Source organism: Ursus maritimus, unplaced genomic scaffold (genome assembly GCF_017311325.1).
Source record: "Ursus maritimus isolate PB19 unplaced genomic scaffold, ASM1731132v1 scaffold_7, whole genome shotgun sequence".
Lineage (NCBI taxonomy): Eukaryota > Metazoa > Chordata > Mammalia > Carnivora > Ursidae > Ursus > Ursus maritimus.
Window position 1 is genome coordinate 79,701,069 of NW_024426885.1, and position 22,025 is coordinate 79,723,093.

The window sequence follows — 22,025 nt, forward strand, 5'->3', positions numbered from 1 at the left end:
TAGACTCAAAAACCACCCTGGGGGGGGCGCCTGGGTGGCACAGCGGTTAAGCGTCTGCCTTCGGCTCAGGGCGTGATCCCGGCGTTCTGGGATCAAGCCCCACATCAGGCTCTTCCGCTATGAGCCTGCTTCTTCCTCTCCCACTCCCCCTGCTTGTGTTCCCTCTCTCGCTGGCTGTCTCTATCTCTGTCGAATAAATAAATAAAATCTTTAAAAAAAAAGAAAACACCCTGGGGCCAGTTAACAGATTTCTCATCAGCCTTTTCTATCTTTCCTCTGCCCGTCAATGGGCATATTCCAGTTTCTCGAGCAATGGGAAATGCAAATGTTGTTTTGGAGATTGATTACACTGTGCACTCCTCTTTACCAGTATTGAGGGATTCTTCAATCAGACAGTTCAGATCTTTCCAAGTTTTGTAACTTCAGATCAGAGAGAGGTCTGCTATTTCAGAAGCATGTATCTCCATGCTCCCCCCACAGTGGTTCTTCCCCTTAGAATGGGTGAGCATAGAGGATTTCTCACTCATTTAAGGGTGAGATCTTAGAGTAACTGCACGGCTCAGTCGGTCAAGGGCCCAGCTCTTGATTTCGGCTCAGGTCATGATCTCTCAGGGTGAAGTCGGCTTGAGATTGTCTCTCTCCCTCTCCCTTTGCCCCTCCTCCTGCATGTGCTAAATAAATAAATAAATAAACAAACAAACAAATAAATAAAATCTTTAGAAAAAGAAGAGTGAGATCTCAACAGACATATAAGAGACACCTCTGGCCGTTTCATAAAGGAAGTATATTTAATTAGCTTTTGTGTAAATAATATTTCTTTCCACAGACATCAAAAACGTGGACTAGGTGACTAATTATTTACAATTCTATACCAAAAATGACTGACTTTGCTGTCTCTCATTGTGATTGAGGAACAGAACACATTATAAAAATCATGTCGATTTTATGAGTCAGTGAAGTGAATGAAGAATGCATAATTTGCAAGAAATCTCAAGTCAGTCTGAAAGAGGGAGCGGAACACAGTAAAAGGAACAATGGCCCTTTCCTGAGTCAGAAAAACTGGTTTTAACCCTTTATAAGTAACCAGTCTTTTCCTGTGCTGTGATGAATCATCTGCGTCAGGATTCTAGAAACTATTACATTTACTTAGCTCCATCTTTCATTTCCAAGTTCCCCACATTCTATTCTCATTACAACACTCTAATCAGAGGCTAGAAGCCAGGGGCTCACAGATGTATTCATTGAAGTCACATTTACTGTATGTATCTTTTAACCCTAGAATAATCCCAGAGCCTGTGAGGGGCACATGAGCTTACTTGAAAACACTACCACTCCCTGATCAATACAATATAAGGAAGCACAGTAAACAATATTATGTTTATTTCACACTGATGATGTTCTCTGCATCAGAATGATAAAACTCATATGATCTAATCAGTTATGTTTACCTTCTTGACTGTCTCTTGCAAGCCTGTGAGCTCTTCAGAATAGAGAGGGTCTCATCTAAGATGCTCAGAACTTGTCTGAGGTTGAAAGAAAGGCATAGAAAAGAAAGAGAAATCAAAGAGAGACACGTGATGCCATTCTGCTTTGAAAGCTTCTTCATCTCCAACACTTTTGTGTCTAGACCCTTCTTATGCCCTCCCCAGATCCCCAGCTGTGTCTGTCCCTACATCCTGTCACCTCCCACATGATTGGGGCTGCCATTGGTTACCTCCACATTGAAGGCTGGAGATGGAGCAGAGTAGCTGGAGTCTAGAACAGTCACAGGACGTGTCTAGGAGGATTGGGGTAGCGCATACAAAGCCATGAGTTACAGAGCGGACCCAGGCAAGGATTTCCAGGTCATGGGGTGGATACGAAAGCCTCTAGGATACTCTAGAGGCTGCATGGAGGATTCAAACAGAAAGTGTCTGCCAGGCTCAAACTTTCCTTTCTACTCTGAGGAAAAAGCAAATTGGCCACACGTTTTCTTTCCTTCACTCATGAAGTTTGATTTCTGCCAAATCACTCGTAGAATTGTTACTGTTTGGAGTTTATGTCTACCTGTCTGTCTGTCTGTCTGTCTACCTGCCTACCTACCTATCTACCTATCCTTGGCTTAAGATTGAAGTTAAATTATTGTTTCCTCCTCTATACACTACCCCAATTTCCAATACTTACCTCTCCCTAGAGTTAATTCTTTTTTATGTGTGGGGGTATGTTTAGTATTATACAGAATGAGCAATATATAAGAATATTTGCATAGAATGAATGAATAAACTTTATCAATCAAAGTGAAAATTTTCTCATAGAATGAGTTTGGAAGTTTTCCTTCCATTTCTATTTTTTGAAACAGCTTCAGTAGAATAGGTATTATTTCCTCTTTAAATGTTTGGTAGAATTCCCCCGGGGAAGCCATCTGGCCCTGGACTCTTGGTTTTTGGGGGGTTTTTGATTACTGTTTCAATTTTCTTGTTAGTTATTGGTCTGTTCAGATTTTCTACCTCTTCCTGTTTCAGTCTTGGTAGTTTATAAGTTTCCAGGAATGCATCCATTTCTTCCAGATTGCCTAATTTGTTGGCATATGATTGCTCATAATATGTTCTTAGAATTGTCTGTATTTCCTCGGTATTGGTCATGATCTCTCCTCTTTCATTCATGATTTTATTTTATTTTTTTTAAAGATTTTTTATTTATTTATTTATGTGACAGAGATACAGCCAGCGAGAGAGGGAACACAGCAGGGGAGTGGGAGAGGAAGAAGCAGGCTCCCAGCGGAGGAGCCTGATGTGGGACTCGATCCCAGAACTCCGGGATCACGCCCTGAGCCAAAGGCAGACGCTCAACGACTGCGCCACCCAGGCGCCCCTCATTCATGATTTTATTAATTTGGGTCCTTTCTCTTTTCTTTTGGATAAGTCTGGCCAGAAGTTTATTGATCTTATTATTTCTTTCCGAGAACCAGCTTCTAGACTCGTTCTATGAGGCAAGCATTACCTTGATCCTAAAACAGACAAAGTCCCCAACAAAAAGGAGAATTAAATATCAATATCCCTGATGAACATGGATGCCAAAATACTCACCAAGATACTAGCTAATAAGATCCAACAGTACATCAAAAGGATTATTCACCACGACCAGGTGGGATTTATTCCTGGGATGCAAGGGTGGTTCAACATCCGCAAATCAATAAACATGATACAGCACATTAATTAAAGAAAAGAAAAGAACTGTATGATCCTCTCAATACATGTTGAAAAAACATCTGACAGAATACAGCATCCTTTCTTGATTAAAACTCTTCAAAGTATAGGGATAGAGGGAACATATCTTAATATCATAAATGCCATCTATGAAAAGCCCACAACGAATATCATTCTCAATGAGGAAAAACTGAGAGCTTTTCCCCTAAGGTCAGGAATATGACAGGGATGCCCACTCTCGCCACTATTGTTCAATGTAGTACTAGAAGCCTTAGCCTCAGCAATCAGACAACAAAAAGAAATAAAAGGCATTCAAATTGGCAAAGAAGAAATCAAACTCTCCCTCTTCACAGATGACATGATACTTCATGTGGAAAACCCAAAAGGCCCCACCCCCAAATTGCTAGAACTCGTACAACAATTCAGCAACATGGCAGGATACAAAATCAATACACAGAAATCAGTTGCATTTCTATACACTAACAATGTGACTAAAGAAAGAAAAATTAAGGAATTGATCCCATTTTATAGTTGCACCAAAAACCATAAGATACCTAGGACTAAACCTAACCAGAGGAGTAAAGGATCTGTACTCTAGAAACTACAGAACACTTATGAAAGAAATTGAGGAAGATACAAAAAGATGGAAAAACATTCCATGCTCATGGATTAGAAGAATAAACATTGTTAAAATGTCCATGCTGCCCAGAGAAATCTACAAATTCAATGCAATCCCTATCAAAATACTACTGATATTTTTCAAAGAGCTGAAACAAACAATCCTAACATTTGTATGGGACCAGAAAAGACCCTGAATCACCAGGGGAATGTTGAAAAAGAAAACCAAAACTGGGGGCATCACAATGTCTGACTTCAAACTGTGTTCCACAAGATAGCATGGTACCGGCACAAAAACAGACACATAGATCAAGGGAACAGAATAGAGAGCCCAGAAATAGACCCCCAATTCTATGGTCAACTAATCTTTGACAAAGCAGGAAAGACTTTCCAATGGAAAAAAGACAGTCTCTTCAATAAATGGTGCTGGGAAAGTTGGACAGCCACGTGCAGAAGAATGAAACTGGACCATTCTCTCACACCATACAGAAAGATAAACTCAAGACGGATGAAAGACCTCAATGTGAGACAGGAATCCATCAAAATCCTAGAAGAGAATACAGGCAGTAACCTCTTCGACCTCAGCCACAGAAACTTCTTGCAAGACACGTCTCTAAAGGCAATGCAAACAAAAGCAAAAACAAACTATTGAGACTTCGTCAAGATAAAAAGCTTCTGCGCAGCAAAGGAAACAGTCCACAAAACTAAAAGGCAACCTACGGAATGAGAGAAGATATTTGTAAATGTCTTATCCGATAAAGGACTGGTATCTAAGATCTATAAAGAACTTACCAAACTCAACACCCAAAAAACAAATAATCCAGTCAAGAAATGGACAAAAATCATGCATAGGCATTTCTCCACAGAAGACATACAAATGGCCAACAGACACATAAAAAATGCTCCACACCACTTGTTATCAGGGGAACACAAATCAAAACCGCAATGAAATATCACCTTACACCAGTTAGAATGGCTAAAATAAACAAGACAGAAAACAACAAATGTTGGCAAGGATGTGGAGAAAGAGGAACCCTCTTTACACTGTTGGTAGTTTGATTGTTTAGTGTTCCTCTGTGTGGGTATACCAGTTTATTATTACATTCACCTGTGAAAGACATTTGGGTTGTTTCAAGTTTTTGACAATTACAGATAAAACTGTAATGAACATTTTTATACATGCTTTTGTATGGAAATGTGCTTTCATTTATCTTGAGCATATACCCAGGAACAGAAGGGGCATATTGAACTATTTATGAAACTGTAATACTGGTCTCCAAAATGGTTTATATTCCCGTACAGTTTATGGGAGTACCAGTTCCTCTACATCTACACCAAAATTTGGTATGGTAGGTCTTTTCAATTTTAGGCATTGTAATATATAGGTAGTAGTGTCTCATTGTGGTTTCAATTTACATTTTCCTAGTGGCAAGTGATTCCGAACTTCTGTTCATGTGTGTATTTGCCATACATATATCCTCTTGTTAAACTACTTACTCAAAGCTTCTGCCGACTTTTAAAAACCAGATTGTTTGTTTTCCTTTTATTGCATTTTAAGTGTGCTAGATCCAAGTCCTTAATCAAACATAATTTGCTAATATTTTTTCCTAGACTATGACTTGTCTCTTCTTACGTGTCTTTTGAAGAGCATTTTTAAGTTCTGATGAAATCAACTTATCAATTTCTCCTTCTATGGATCATTCTTTCGGTATTTGTATTTAAAAAATCTTTGCCTAATCCAAAATCACATTTTTAACAATATTTTCTTTAAAAATCTTTACAGTTTAGGTTCTACATTTAAATCTATGATCCATTTTCAGCTAATATTTGTTATCATGTGACCTATTGATTAAAATTCACTGTCTCATATACGAATAACTTTATTTTGGCAACATTTGTTGAAACAACTATCTTTTTTCTCTAAAATGTCTTTGCATCCTTGGAAAAATCAATTCCTCATAAAGATGTGGAATTATTTCTGAACTCTTCATCCTGTTCTATTGATCAATTTGTGTATCATTATTATCAATTCCATACTCTAACTTGAAAATACATTTTGAAATCAAGTCATGTGAGTCTTGAACTCGTTCTTTTTCAGCATTGTTTGTCTCTCCTAGTTCATTTGCTTTTCCATATAAATTTTAGAGTTAGCTTGTCAAGAGGTATAGTAAGACCCTCTAGAAACTTTTAATGAGATTATGTTGAATCTATAGATTAATTTAAAGATAATTACACCCAATATGCGAACACAAAAATTTTCTTCTTGAATATGATTTATTCCTCCATTGATTTAGGTATTTTTCATTTCTTTCTTTTTTTATAGTTTCTGGCATATAGATCTCACACCTATTTTTTTAACTTATAGTTACAAGTATTTCTTGTTTTCTAGTGTTACTGCAAATGTATTTTTTAAATATTTCCTTTTTTTTTGCTAACCTATAAAACTTATATGTTTGATATTTTCGCATCATTCGGCCTTATTAAACTCACATGTTATTTCTAATAGCTTTTTGGGGTAGGTTCTTTGGGATTTTTAATGATGACAATTATCTGCAAATAGAGGCAGTTTTGCATCTTCTTTTTCAATCTTAGGTCGTCTAATTTTTTTTCTTTCTATATTGCACTAGCATACAGGTGATACTGTACAGGTGGTGATGCTGATACGAGTGGTAAAAGGAGGCATCCTTGCTTTGTTCCACATCTCAGGAGGAAAACAGTTTTTCACAGTTAAGTATTCACACCTATACCTGTTAAGTGTTCACACCTATATTTAAAAATCAGAGAGAAATAATTTTAAGTTCTTAGCTTTTAGACAAATACAGCAAACCAAGAATTAACTATTAACTTAACGAACTTTGTAGATATACTATCTCATAGAGATTTCAAGATATTAGTATGCCTGAATACCAAACCAGGTCATTATACAGAGATAAAATTAGACTAATGGACTACATGATTTGATAAAGTAATCAATTTAGCTTTACCTGACCACTGATTTTATTTTCTTAAATAATATATATGTTACAAAATAAAATATGTTTATAGTAAATGCATTTTATTAGTTCTATTTTTGTTTAAATAGCATTCCATTTCTGTAAGCATAATTATTTTTATAACTGAATTTGATGTAACTGGCCTTCCCTATTCTTAAGTACATTGGTCTACATGAGAGGTAAGTGTGTATGTGTGTGTGTGGTTTTTTTTAAGATTTTGTTTATTTCAGAGAAAGAGAGAGACAGGGCAATCACGAACAGGGCGAGGGGCAGAGGGAGAAGTTGACTTTCGGCTAAGCAGGGAGCCCCATGCAGGGCTCCATTCCGGGACCCTGGGATCATGACCTGAGCTGAAGGCAGACGCTTAACTGACTGAGCCACCCAGGCGCCCCAAGTGTGGATTTTTTTAATGTCCCCAAAGGACACCTAAATTTTAGTGGCATTTGATTCTTTTTAGTAAATACAGAAAAGAGAAAGTTAAGATTCTCTCTATGTGGATAATAATTTCTCGATTTTCTGTTTGGTTCTTTTAGTGTCATTTCTTTGTGACACGTTCCTAAGAAAAAATGTAATTCTTGAATTTTAAAATAATAATTGTTTTATTTTACTCTTTAAAAAATATTAGGCAATTTCTGGTGATCACAAAATGTCAGAAGACATAGCTGAAGGAGTTATAAGTTACATAGCAAACTCTATAGTTGGACCTTTTCAAGAAATAAAACTAGAATTGTTTGACAACAAAGAAATTAATAAATATCTCACTAAATGTGGGCTCTGAAGTTGCTTATTTAGCATCCCATTGTTCCCAGCAGAATATTTCAGAAAATAAATTCTCCAAGTCTTTAGAATTCTGCCAGTTAACCTTCTGATTGCTCCAGTGCGTATGACAACCCTTGTTTTCCCTCCATGTATCTCCAGATATGGGAAGATTCCAATCTTCTGATTTCCTCCAAGGCACAAAATGTCCAATCAAGTTGTTAGCCTACTAATTCAAGATCCACAGACTCTTGCACCCTAACTCCCTCCAATGCCAAACATCTCATGTGGCTTCCGTGATTTTGGAAATCTGAGCCAGCCTTCTGATCCTGGAAAGACTCATTAAGTAAAAATAAGAAGCAAATTTAGGGGCACCTGGGTGGTGCAGTTGTTAAGCGTCTGCCTTTGGCTCAGGGTGTGATCCCAGCGTTCTGGGATCGAGCCCTACATCAGGCTCCTCCGCTGTGAGCCTGCTTCTTCCTCTCCCACTCCCCCTGCTTGTGTTCCCGCTCTTGCTGGCTGTCTCTGTCAAATAAATAAAATCTTTAAAAAAAAAAAAGAAGCAAGTTTATAAGCCGAGTTTGGAGATTGGCCTCTCATTTATTTTGCCTTGAAAATTTTCTCAGAAGTCGTTGGCTGGCAAGTGAACTACTTACACCTGCCTAATCCAGTATGACTGGTGTGCTTACGAGAAGAGGAAGTTTGGACACAGACAGGTACCGAGGGAACACGATGTAAAGACACAGGGAGAAGGCAGCCATCTGCAAGCCAAGGAGAGAGGCCTCAGATGAAACCAACCCTGGCAATACCTTGATGTCGAACTTCTATTTCTATTGTTGAAGACACGCAGACTTTGGTATTGGTCATGGAAGCCCTGGTAAGTGAATGCAGTGACTTTGGCTAGGTGCTCCAGAGAACCCCCAGGGTCACCCAGAAGGTGAACTGTGTCTATAACCCAAAGCCCTGCTCCTAGCTTCTCCGTCACTAACTGTACACCCTCAGCCAAATAAACTTCCTTGAGCTGGTTTTCTCACCTGTAAATTGGAAGTGATACCTAACGACTACCTCACAGGTTGGCTTAAAGATTGTATATACTAATACAAGTAAAAGCACATGTAACATACAATGTGTTTTCTGAAGTTAACGGAGTCTTAATATTTTTTAATCTGTTCGACCTGCTCTGAGCATCGCATGACACAGCCAAAGACAACTTTGTTCTCACACTTCTGTCATATTCTTAGACACTGACTGAGGTAGCAGATTCAGCCTGTAAATTCTTAGTCAACATATCCAAGAGTTTTCTCTCCCCAAAGTAGTTTTCCATAATTCTATCTCAGTACCTCTCTCTCAGCCAACGCCTCCTCAATTTCCTTCCTCCACTGCCTCCATTGTGTTGTTAAGGTCTCTTCTAAACTAATCTTACCCAAGTGGTGGCAGTATGGGGGGGGGGGGGCAGGGACAAGCCTCAGCAGGGTTAGGGCAGGACTTGTTGAATTTAGGAGTAGATCAACACCCTTATCTCTAGACCTAAAGGATCAATTCAAGACCAACTGGCCAGAATAGGAAAATAGCTACCAACCCAAACTGGTCTTTATCTAGAAATTCCAAAACACGCCTCTCTTTGTTTTTTTGAGAGGGCCAACAAAGCAGATCCGGTTTGATTTTTAATCATCTATTTTACTGTTGCTTTAAAGATTAGGAATAAAAATATTGTCTCTCCCCTAATCTCGCATCTGTGTGTAGAAGGGCACCAAACCTTGCCAGGTATAGTGGCGCTCCTCCAGTAGGGAACTTCACACTGGGTAGTGCACAAGCGGCCTGTTTTCTAGAAGCTGTATATTTTAATACCAACCCACTTTCACTAATAACAAAAATAACTAAAATACACCTGCTCTTCTAGTGAAACAGTTTTACGAAGACCCAATGTTGCTTCTAAGTGCAATTATCTGTGAAAATTCTTTGTGTTCCTTTAGCTTGCTTCTCCAAGGTACTGTGTGACTGACGGCTGCGCTGTGGATGGAAAAAAGCCCATCTGCGTCTGACCCTAAGGATGTCAGCAATGCGCTCTGTCAAATCCCTAACCTCATTCACCTTCTGTCTACCTCCTACAATCAATTGGATTTGATCTGGGGACGCAGAGCACTTCAGGACATTAACTCTGAAATTTACTAAATTATTAACACAAAGAAAACTCTACCAGATGTAAATTCTGGGATTTTCTTAATTGACAATGGAATTGTTTTTCCTTAATGTTAGTGTTTATTTTTCAAATTCTTTCACAGTATTTCTTAAGTTTGACTGTACTATTTTAGTTCTACGAAATAGTTACAGAAATAATCATTACTTTATCTATCACCAATACTATTTTTTTCAAGGCTGACACTGAATTCATAATACACATAAAATAACCTTTGCATCATGGATTTTTGTTTTCGTTTTTTGTTTTTTGGTGTTTTTTTGGTTTCTTTTTTACCTGGAGGGAATCCTTCTGTCATTGTAAATGTTATGCTTTTCATTGCCATTCAGTCTTATTGGACATGCATTTATTGAGAATTTTGTAATTATTACATGAAGGATTATTAGACATGACCCTAGCTCAATGATTCTTTTTTTTTTTAAGATTTTTTTTACATATTTGTCAGAGAGAGAGAGCACAAGCAGGGGGAGCGGCAGGCAGAGGGAGAAGCAGTTTCCCTGCCAAGCAAGGAGCCCAATGCAGGACTCGATCCCAGGACTCTGGGATCATGACCTGAGCCGAAGGCATAGTCTCAGTGATTCTTAGCCTTTCTATAGGTGAAGGATAAATTTGAGAATATAATGGAAGTCATGGAACTATTCGCCTTAGAAATGCACATATTTACGTGGGCCCCAGGTCATGAACATCTGTCCCTTACAATGTCCGTGTCAACTACTCAGAGCAATGAGGTTTCTAAGAGGAAGTTTCTAGGTTTCTAAGAAGAGTTGTAAAGACAGTGTTATCACCCCCAACTGATAAAAAAAAAAACTTTGGAATTTTATGAGGACAGTCAAATAAACTCATTTCCTAAGCACTAAGAGTTGCCTCTTGTATTTGTGAAATGATGCAGGAAATAAGCTAATTCATTAATATCTAAAATACTAAGCACCTGCTGAGTGAAAAGCCCTTCACCATGTTCTACAGTGATATAAATATGTGTCCTAATGAAGTTCATCCTCTTGAATTAATAGAGCATGCTCTGAAGTCATTAAGAAGCAAAACAAAACAGCAGAGACATATGGGCCTAAACAAACTTTACTCTCACCAAAACACAATAGAAAATCATAAGAAAAAGAGAGATCAGTTGGGGCTGGGAACTTTAGGAACACTTCACTCCCGGAACAAAAGAGTTCTCTAAAAATGCCTATTTCGTTGATGAAATACATTCTTTTCTGTTTGAACTCCATTCTTGGAACGGTGGGAGCCATTGCAAGTTTTGAAGACAAAAGATGCTATCAATGAACTTACACTCTGGACTCAAATTGGGCTCGTCCAACTGGTTTCATACATGTCAACTGGCTCAAAGCAGAGCGGTCGCACCTGACTTAATGCAGGATTCAAAGCTGAGCTACAACATGGGTGCAAGTTTTCAGTTACTATGTTGAAAGCTCTTCTGAGCTGGAAAGACCAGGATTAGAACAGTGAACATTGGCAGTGAATGTGGGAGGAGGCCAAGAATTATACTCTACGGGGTGAGAGGATTTGAAATATCCGCAAGAGGACAAATGTCTCCGGAGCAAATCATTTCCTGTTCTATTGCATTGCATGTAAATGTCAGAGTCGCGTAGAAGCTCTTAGACTTTTTGATGCAACCAAGAAGCAGCGAAAAGTGTGAAGGAATCACGAACTACATGCTTCCCTCACTTCTTTCATCTTGTGGCAACAAATAAAAGAAAACACCTCAGAATATGAGGGAAGATTATGGCCACTTCTTAGAACGCAAGTAGTCAATGGAATTCAATACAGCCCCAAGGCAAGCCCACATATGATTAATGATCCAGGTGGCATCGTGACTCAGTGGGAAGGATGCTGGGTCAATTAGGCATCTGCACAGAATAAAATTAACATCGACCCTTCCTCTCTTCAAATATAAAAATGAAATTGACATGGATCACAAACCTAAATGTAAAAAGGTAAACCAATAAGGTTTTTAGGGCAAAATAGAATTTCGTGACCTTGGTGTAGGCAAAGATTTTTTACATATGACATAGAAGCACCATAAAAGAATTGAGAAATTCAATTTCATCAAAATGGATGCTCTTTTCACCAAAAGATACCATTCAGAGACTGCAAAAGCAAACCTCTAGGAAATGAGGAGAAAGTATTCATGACACATGCATCTAACAAATGAGCGATATCCAAAATACAGAGACAATCCCCACAAACCAATAATAAAAAGAGGTAATTCAATTAAATTGACTGAAAGATTGAAACAGGAACTTCAAAAGAGGATCAAAATGTCCAGGAAGTCTACGAAAATGTCTTTCATTATTAATCAGGGAAAGGAAAATTAAAACCGCAATGAAATATCATTAATATTAATTATTAAAATAAATATTAATTATAATATTAATATCATTAAACACACCTACGAGAATGTTTAAAAATAAAAAGAATGACTGTACTACATGTTGGTGAGTATACAGAAAATCTGGAATTCTCACTTATTGCTAGAGGAGGTGTAAGTTGGCACAACTGTTTGGAAAACGTGTGTCAAGATCTAATTAACTTAGAGGTGCACATATCCTAATGATGCAGTAATTCCATCCCTAAGAATGGACCCAGTAAAGGTAGAAACATATGTCCATCAAAAGGCAAGGATAGCAACTTTATTCGTAAGCGCTGATAAACTAGAAACCCATCTACCTCTCAACAAGAGAGTGGATGAATTGTGGCAATTAGTGCAATCGCAAAACTATAGAATTAGAAAAAGAACAAACAACTTATATATGAAGTAACGGTGGATGGAGCGCACAGAAATGATTTGGACAAAAGAAGCAAGACACAAAGAATACACCCTACAGAAGTCCACTGATAGGGAGTTTAAGAAGTGCAAAACGGGGGGCACCTGGGTGGCACAGCGGTTAAGCGTCTGCCTTCGGCTCAGGGCGTGATCCTGGCGTTATGGGATTGAGCCCCACATCAGGCTCTTCTGCTAGGAGCCTGCTTCTTCCTCTCCCACTCCCCCTGCTTGTGTTCCCTCTCTCACTGGCTGTCTCTATCTCTCTCAAATAAATAAATAAAATCTTTAAAAAAAAAAAAAAGAAGTGCAAAACGAAGCCATAGCTATGTAAGTCCGAAAAGCAGTTACTTCCTGAGGGGGAGGGAGATATGAACCTCCGAGGAGCACAAGAGATCCTTATGGAATTTTGGAAGCATTCCATATCTTGACCTGGATGGGGGTTACTCCAGTATGCACATGTACACAAAGTGATCGAATGTGGGCCTGAGATGTACATGCTTTATCATATGGATACCTGGTTCAAGAAAAAGTCAGTGTAAGAACGCTATACCTGTCCTCGCCATACTTGATCCCTTAGTGACCCTGAAACCAGTTAGCCACAATTTTCACAACAGTCTCCTCAAGGAGCCCAAGTCTGTTGTTTCTAGGCCTACCTGGCTGCTCTTTGTCTGGTCCCTTTGCTAGGGACCAAGTATTGCCATGTCTCAGAGCTCAATCTGGGACCATCTTCTCTTCTCTGTCTGCAATCTCTCCCTGGGTTGGTGGTTTTCAGGTCTCACAAATGCATCAGAATTAACATGATGTGGTTTTTTTGTTTGTTTTTTTTGTTTTTGTTTTTGTATGCCAAGGTTTAGTTAGCACCCTAGGGCTTCTGATTCAGTCGATTGGGGTTGGAGTCTGGCCATCATTACTTAAAAGTTTCCCAGATGACTCCAATGTGTAACCAAAATTGAGAGCCACTCCTAGGTGATCCCATCTGTAGATACCATCTGTATACTAATCACGCCCACTTTTGTGTCTCCAATACCGTATTTCTTGAACTCCAGTCTCATGAAAATTGCCTACTTACAATTATCACTGACATGTCAATTATATAAAAAATGAATACTTTGGCATCTTACCTTCAACCCTCATCTGTTCCTTCCTCACACTTCTCGTCTATGCAGCTGTCACCATCTTCCCCCCAGACGGTCAGTGCAAGAGACTTTGATCACCCTTGTTTCCTTTCTTACCTTCACCCTGACCCCTGCAGAATCTAATGGCTTATCAAATTCTGTAAGAACAGAGTATATCTTGGGGCGCCTGGGTAGCACAGTTGTTAAGCATCTGCCTTCGGCTCAGGGTGTGATCCCTGTGCTCTGGGATCGAGCCCCGCATCATTTCCTCTGCTGGGAGCCTGCTTCTTCCTCTCCCACTCTCCCTGCTTGTGTTCTCTCTCTCGCTGGCTGTCTCTCTGTCAAATAAATAAATAAATAAATAAATAAATAAATAAATAAATNNNAAATCTTTAAAAAAAAAAAAAGAACAGAGTATATCTTGAATCAGTTCTTCTTACCTTCTCTACTACCACTCTGATTAAAGACTCTATTATCTCCCAATGGAACATTGCAGAAGCTTCCAACTGGAGTTCCTGTTCTCATTCTTACTTTCTCCCCCCCCTTTTTTTTTACACAGCTTCTAGGCTAATTGTTAAAAACATATAACAAGTTAAGTACCCCCCCAAAACCTTTCAACTCTTCAAATGAAATCATAGTTGCTTATTACAGACTAAATGAGCCACATGAATGGATCCTGTCTCTCACCCTTGCTCATCAAATCCCTGCCACACCAGCCTCTTAGCTGTCCCTCCAACATGACAAGTCCTTTTGCACTTCATGGTCTTTGAACTTGCTCTTACCTCTGCCCTTTTTCACAGACTCTTCACAGGGCTGGTTCCTTCTTGTCACGGCTCCAGCTCTGTCCTTCCTAAACAGTGTGGCTGTTCTCTTTCACAGAGCCCTTTACTTCCTCAAGCCCTTTTTACAATCCACTTGTATCCATTTCTTTAACATCTCTCTGTGCCCCAAAGTAAAAGCTAGAGAGCATTGAACCTGGCTTGCCATTTGTAAGATTTTCTTTCCAGCCTCTGAGAGTTTCAAGCATATAATAAGCACTCAAAAGAAAAACTGAGGAATGAGGCCTTCAGCAATTGGTTAAATTGTTCATTATGAAAAGCCATCTGAGAGGTAGGCACTGTCATCCTGATTTTACAAATGAGAGACGTGAGAAGCTGAAACTGACGTAAATTCATCGAGACAACAGGTGACTGTGCAAGAATTTGGGCTTAGTGGGTTTGACCCTAAAGCCATGCATTTAGACATGTGCTATTCTTCCCTCTGTCCAGAAACAAGCAGGAGAAATTCCCACACCATATATGGGACAGCATCTGCAGGCTCATGTCACCTTAGCGATCTTATGGTTCTCTAGGAAGGCCAACACGCAACACTATTGAAAACACTATCCTATATTTGCTCCTCTAGCTCTTCAGGTTTTCCAAAGCATTTGCTTTCATATTATTTCCTTTGATCTCTATTCCTGTGTTCATTCATTTATCTATCTGTTACGTCACCCGGAAGACACCAACTGGACAGGAAAACGGCTTTTATTTAACATATGGAAAGTGTCAGTGCAGGGGGACCAATAAGGACCTAGAACAATGAGGAGAAGAAACCGCTAACTCTGTGGGAAGATTCAGATGTCACCATGGAGGTGACATTTGAAGTGAATTCCGAATCTTGAAGAGACGATACCAAGCAACAAAAGGAAACCAGGACATTTATGTGAAAAACCTACCAGGTAGCTGGGTGGGTACTGGTATTGCTATAGAGTTTATTACAGAAACTAAGGCCCAGTGAATCAGCGTTTTGCCTTGAGTCACCCGACAGATGGTTATATGGGTACAACCATTCCTCCTGCCCTTGACCTCCTCTCAACATTACAGTCTTATTCAAAGACACTCTCCAGAGTCCATAGTCTGAGAAACAAACTGAGGGCTTCAGAGGGGAGTGGGGTGGGGGAATGGGATAGGCTGGTGATGGGTAGTAAAGAGGGCACGTATTGCATGGTGCACTGGGTGTTATACGCAAGTAATGAATCATGAAACTTTACATCAAAAACTAGGGATATACTGTATGGTGACTAACATAATATAATAAAAAATATTATTATAATAAAAATAAAATAAAAAAGAGCAAGTGACGTTCAAACAACAACAACAACAACAACAACAACAACAAAAAACAAAGACATTCCCTCACCAGATTCATGTTTTCATTTTTCCTAATTAAAGACTCAAACATTAATTGCATCAATGGTTTCTGATAATGACTATCCCAAAGATCATGGATCAAGGTGGTTTCCATGGAACAATTTGTACAACTCTTAAATTACAACTTTTCTTTCAGCAACTTATAAATGGCTGTTATCATTAGTAAAATTTCTTATCATCAGCATAAAAAATAAGAGATAGTAATAATTTAATACATCTATTTTTTCTCATGTATATTTTAATGTCCTCTTTTCATTTGATTTACATTAAATTAATCAAATTTTTTATATCCATCAGGTAGTTTCCTATTACAAAACGTATTTGGTATGCTTATGCCTGTGTAAGGATGATTTGGCAATTCTTTTTCTTTCTTTCTTTTTTTTTAAAGATTTTTTTAAACGTTTTTATTTATGTATTAGAGAGAGAGAGACAGCCAGTGAGGAGGAAACACAAGCAGGGGGAGTGGGAGAGGAAGAAGCAGGCTCCCAGTGGAGGAGTCCAATGCGGGGCTCGATCCCAGGACTCCAGGATCACGCCCTGAGCCGAAGGCAGACGCTTAACCACTGAACCACCCAGGCGCCCCATCTTCTTCTTTCTTTAATCATTTTTTCATCAGATACCTATGGATCATGTACTTTGTTCCAGACAAGGGGTAGGCAGTGGGGATAGAATATTGATTGAACAAGGTGGAGCCCTACAGTTAAGGAGTTTTCATGTGTGTTGTTTCCAGGGGAAGAGATCTAACAAAGAGCCCTTCAATCAGTAAGTCCTATAAAAGGGATGACCATTGGACTCCATTGTAATGCATATAAAAGTACCAAGCCCAATATGGAGAGATGATAAACAGTGTCAGGGAAATACAGGCTGAGCTGAGACCTGTAAGTACATGAAGAACAGTTTCAAGGGGAAAAAGACAGTGAGCAGGGTGAGGGAGGATAGGGGGGCTGATACAGTACAGAAGGCATGTTTCCTCATGGCCCTTAGCATACACTGCACACTGGAACTAGTTTATAGGACTACCACAATTACCCCTGACTAATCAGAATTTAAGGTACTTATAAGAAGAATGTGTTCGGCCGATTGGCTGTGTTGTCATGGCAAAATCATGGATCTCTTTAAAAGACTCCTACCGGGGGCGCCTGGGTGGCTCAGTCGTTAAGCGTCTGCCTTTGGCTCAGGGCGTGATCCCAGGGTCCTGGGATCAAGCACCGCATAGGGCTCCCTGCTCCGCTGGAAGCCTGCTTCTTCCTCTCCCACTCCCCCTGCTCGTGTTCCCTCTCTCGCTGGCTGTCTCTCTCTGTCAAATACATAAATAAAATCTTTAAAAGAAAAAAAAAGACTCCTACTGTTCATATATGCCCAGACTCTGACCCCAAATCCTTTTCAACGACAACAAAAGGCCAAGGGAACACGTCCTGCATTCTCTTGTTTAAATGTCTACAAACAATGACATGAAAAACATGGTCAAGTTCTTTGCCATCTGCTGGGGAAGTAAATTCAGATTGCATTAGGATAGCTAGCAAAACCTTCCCGTTCTACGTTGACCCTTACGAGAGTGTGTTACTTTCTTCTCTTTTCAAAAATCTCCTATTAAGGAGGGCACATATTGCATGGTGCACTGGGTGTTATACGCAAGTAATGAATCATGGAACACTACATCAAAAACTAAGGATGTACTGTATGGTGACTAACATAGCATAATAAAAAATTATTTTAAAAAGATCTCCTATTGTCAATGGCAATCAACCAGAGTGGAGTAAAGCTAAGGCATTAGAAACACAAATATAAGCACATACATGTGGTACCTGATATACCCTAACTTTTTCCTAGTTTGTTCAAACCAAGCAAATCCAGTCAGTTGTATTACAGTACTTGGTGAAAAATTGATGTATTTATAGCCTGCCATTGTGTCCTTTCCAGCAATAAATATTTCTTCACTATTTCTGCTAGCAATTTAAGTGCTACTAAAAAATGATGAGTCCAAAAAATAAGTTGCAAACTATTTTAAGAAGTCAAAACAGGATTCTCTATTTCTCTCACTATAAGCTCCAGGTGCCCATGGTCGTTGTAAAGGCTCAACTGTATTTTTAAATATTATTTTTTTAATTGCACAAGTCATTTATTAACACAATTACATTGTTTGAACTCCAGCTACTGATTTTATATGAAGAAAATGACACCACCCATATATTTTTAGAGGGCAGAGGCTGGGGTTCTCTAGATGAGCGAGATCATTATCTGCTGAGTTAGAGACCCTGATCAAAGACCATAATGAAACACTAATCCTTGCTGATTACATTCATTTGCAGGAGGTTATGTAAGTATCCAGTCAGAATAGGTTATGTGCAGTATTTTTAAAGAACGAGAGGAGGCCTTTTATCATCTTAGGCCCCTTTATCTGAGCTACGTAATAATTTGTCTTATACCTTTGGTTCAACATTTTCTATATGTTTAGGCTATCAAGAATTATTCTTAACGCTTCCTAAATCACTTTCAGGCATAACTCCTTTGGCCAATATTTGTGGTTGTTAGAAATTAAAGGTGTGATCTCAATACTATATGAAAATCAATGCAGTATTTGATTTTTAGGTTTGTCCTCTGATAATTAGATGATGTCCAGATATTAAGATTTATGGAAATGTAACCAGCGGCTGAGTAATTCTGGCCATTATTGGAAGTTTTGTATATAAGAAGTAAATGCAACGTTAACCAAGATACTAAATATCAAGAGAAATACAACCTTGTTTCTGAGGAGACCGTGAGTATAAGTTCTGCTGGGCAAAATTCATATTTGAATTATTGAACTCATTTTTTCCTATAATGCAAATCTTGCATTTTTTAAAAGCTTGCATATTTGTCGCATATTCTTTTATATAAATGTGTCTATTTAAGTTAGGGTTCATTCTGCTAAGATCTTATTTATTTTTTCTCAGGTTTTTTTATGTATATGTGAAATTATTAACTACTAGATGACAGATTTGCTTATTAATTCAGCATTTTTATAGCGAGTGCCTACTGTGAATATCTATCTCTCTTATTCTTCCTTTTGAGAAGCAAAAATCAGTCCTCTAGCATCATAGGAGCTGGCTATATTAATATACTATATTGCATAATTTAGTTTCATCCAGGTGCTATTGAATCAACTGTTATGAATACCGTTGCTAAACTTCAGAGGCTACTAATGCATTTCTTCAAATTATACACCCCTCCAAACAACTTTGGACCAAATTATATAAACCCTTCTGTGGATGTCCCATGCAGTTCCTTATAGACATTGGCCTTAGGTCATCCTAAAGAAGTGTTAGAGTGGAGAACATAATCATTGGAGACAGACTACCCAGTCTCACACATGGGGTCAATTGCTTTCAACAATTGGGAAAAGCCCTTTTGTTAGCCTTGCTTTGCTTATCCATAAAATGGGGACTGAAATGCTATCTACTTCATAGGGTTATCATGAGAATTAAATGGGATGACAGTAATAATAACTCTATTCAGTGTTAATGACACGCCTACCATGTTGTTGAGAAATTTCATTATCTTCATGGGTTTTGATAATAACTTTGGGACATGCACCATTACTGGCTGCATTTTCCAGAAGAGGAAACCATCTCAGAGAAGGTAACTGATTTGCACACTCAACATGTTGGAAATCCTTCCCAGGACACAATGAGCCTTCGATAAATGTTAGTTACTGGTATCATCCTAGAGCTGGTCCATGGGCATTTTGAGCTCACTTAACCTGCCCCTGAACATCTTTGAGCCCGTGTTTATGACTGGATTATAGAGACGTCCTATAACTTAAACCATAGGTTAAGTGTCCTCACTTTAAAATGCCAAATTACCTAATGAAGCAATAGATAGTATAAAATTATGGGTCCTTGAAATATTTGATCAAACCCTTCTGGTTTGAATGCTAAAACAGTGCTGGGTGGTCTTTATGTACGAGTTTGTCCCTTTCTAAAATATCTTTGTAAAGACATGGTTAAAAATCCATTTGTGCGAGGTACTACTATATCTAATCTTACACTAAATAAGTGGCCAAACTCTTAGACTAGAGGGTTGGGTTGAGGTCTCGAGACCTTCAGTCTGGCTATCCTGTAAGTTGCAAACTATGCTAAGTGTTCTACATGAATTATGACAAATGGTTATACTGCCTTTGTTGAAACATCAGCAACTGAGAAACCACCACTTTCCAAAGAATCCCACCTGAGTCCAATGATCCGAATCTTACAAAGCTCTTCTCTATACAGAATTAAAATCTTTCCATGTGTGACTTCCAAATATTGCTCCTAGTAGTCAGTAGTTTCTTTCTTTTTTTTTTTTTTAGGCTATTCATTTATTTGAGAGAGAGAGAGAGAGGAGAGAGAGAGAGGACAAGTGGGTGGGAGGGGCAGAGGGAAAGGGAGATGCAGACTCCCCTCTGAGCAAGGGAGCCCAATGCTGGGCTCGATCCCAGGACCCTGAGATGATGACCTGAGCCGAAGGCAGATGTTTAACTGACTGAGCCACCCAGGCACCCCAGCACTCAGTAGTTTCTTAACAAATATCTATTGAATGACTTATTTCTGATGCACTAAAAATGAATTGATTTAAAACTGTCTTTCACATGGCATCTCTTCAAATATTTGAGGACAAATATCACGTCTCCCTTGAGGCTTTTTCACCAGCTTAATATCTGAAGATTCTCAAATGTGTAGTTGGTGATTGCAACATAGAAGGGAGTTTAGCTGTTCTGAGTCTAATGTCCAACAGCTTGTCTATGCTGAGAAATAAGTGACAATTGCCATCACAAAATCAGAAAAGTTAAGGGCTGTAAAAGTGGTCCTTCAGAAAAAGTTTATAAATTGTAATTTCAATAAAAAGGTAAAAATGGAAAAGAACATCAATTTAGTTCTAATAAGTTTGAGTGTATGGGGGATTCCTTATTGTCCAAGAGAAAATGCTGACCAGCGGCCCCAAGGGCTGCCTGTTGAAAAGCAAAGTTGATAAATTTTAAGTTGGGCAATGCAGTTTTTTCAGGTAACTCAGAGTAAAAAAATTCATTCACTTTAAAGCAAGCACATTTTGTCACTGGGTTGTATTGCTTTATAACTACAAGAGGCCTAACAATTTTCATGTTCTAGTTTTACTTTTCAAATGAGACCTTTTTAGTTTTATAAATGGTACTACATACACCAAATGAACTCTATTCTGTGCCTTGTTTTTACAATCCGTCTGAGATAACTTTTCATGTAAACACATACATACCTATCTCACTTTTTTCTCTTTGGGGAGAGACTGTTATAGTAGTTCTTCTTTTTATTTTTTAAGTTAAATACAGTTGATATATAACATTACATCAGTTTCAAGTGTAAAACTTAATGATTTGGTATTTGTATATATTGCAAAATGATCACCACAATAAGTCTAGTTAACATCCATCACCACACATAGTTACAGAATTATTTTTTCTTGTGATGAAAACCTTTAAGATCTCTCTCTTAGTAACTTTAAAAAATACAATATTATTATCACCTGTAGTCTCCATGCTATACATTATATCCCCCTGATTTATTTATTTTGTAGCTGGGCATTTGTACTCTTTAATCCGCATCCTCTCATTTCATTCCCCCTCGGCCTCCCTGCCTCTGGTAACCACCTATCTGTTCTCTGTATCCATGAGCTCAGTTGTTTGGGTTTTGTTTGGGGTTATGTTTGTTTGTTTGTTTGCTTGTTTGCTTGTTTTAGACGCCACACGTAAATGAGATCACTCAGTATTGTCTTTCTCTGTCTGAATTATTTCACTTAACCTAATGCCCCTGATGTCCATCCATGTTGTCCTCTATGGCAAGATTTCCTTCTTTTTAAAGGCTGAATAGGATTCCTGTGTGTGTGTGTGTGTGTGTGTGTGTGTGTGTGTGTGTGTGTGCGTGTGTGTGTGTGTGTGACATTTTCTTTATCCATTTATCAATCAATGGACACTTACATTGCTTCCATGTCTTGGCTATCGTAAATAATGCTGCAGTGAACAGGGGGGTGCAGATATCTCTCTGAGTTAGGGGGTTTTGTTTTCTTTGGATAAATACTCAGAAGTGGAATTGTTGAGTTATATGATAGTTCTATTTATATTTTTTTGAAGAACCTCCATACTGTTTTTGCACCAACTTACATTCCCACAAACAGTGCCCAAGAGCTCCCTTTCCTCCAC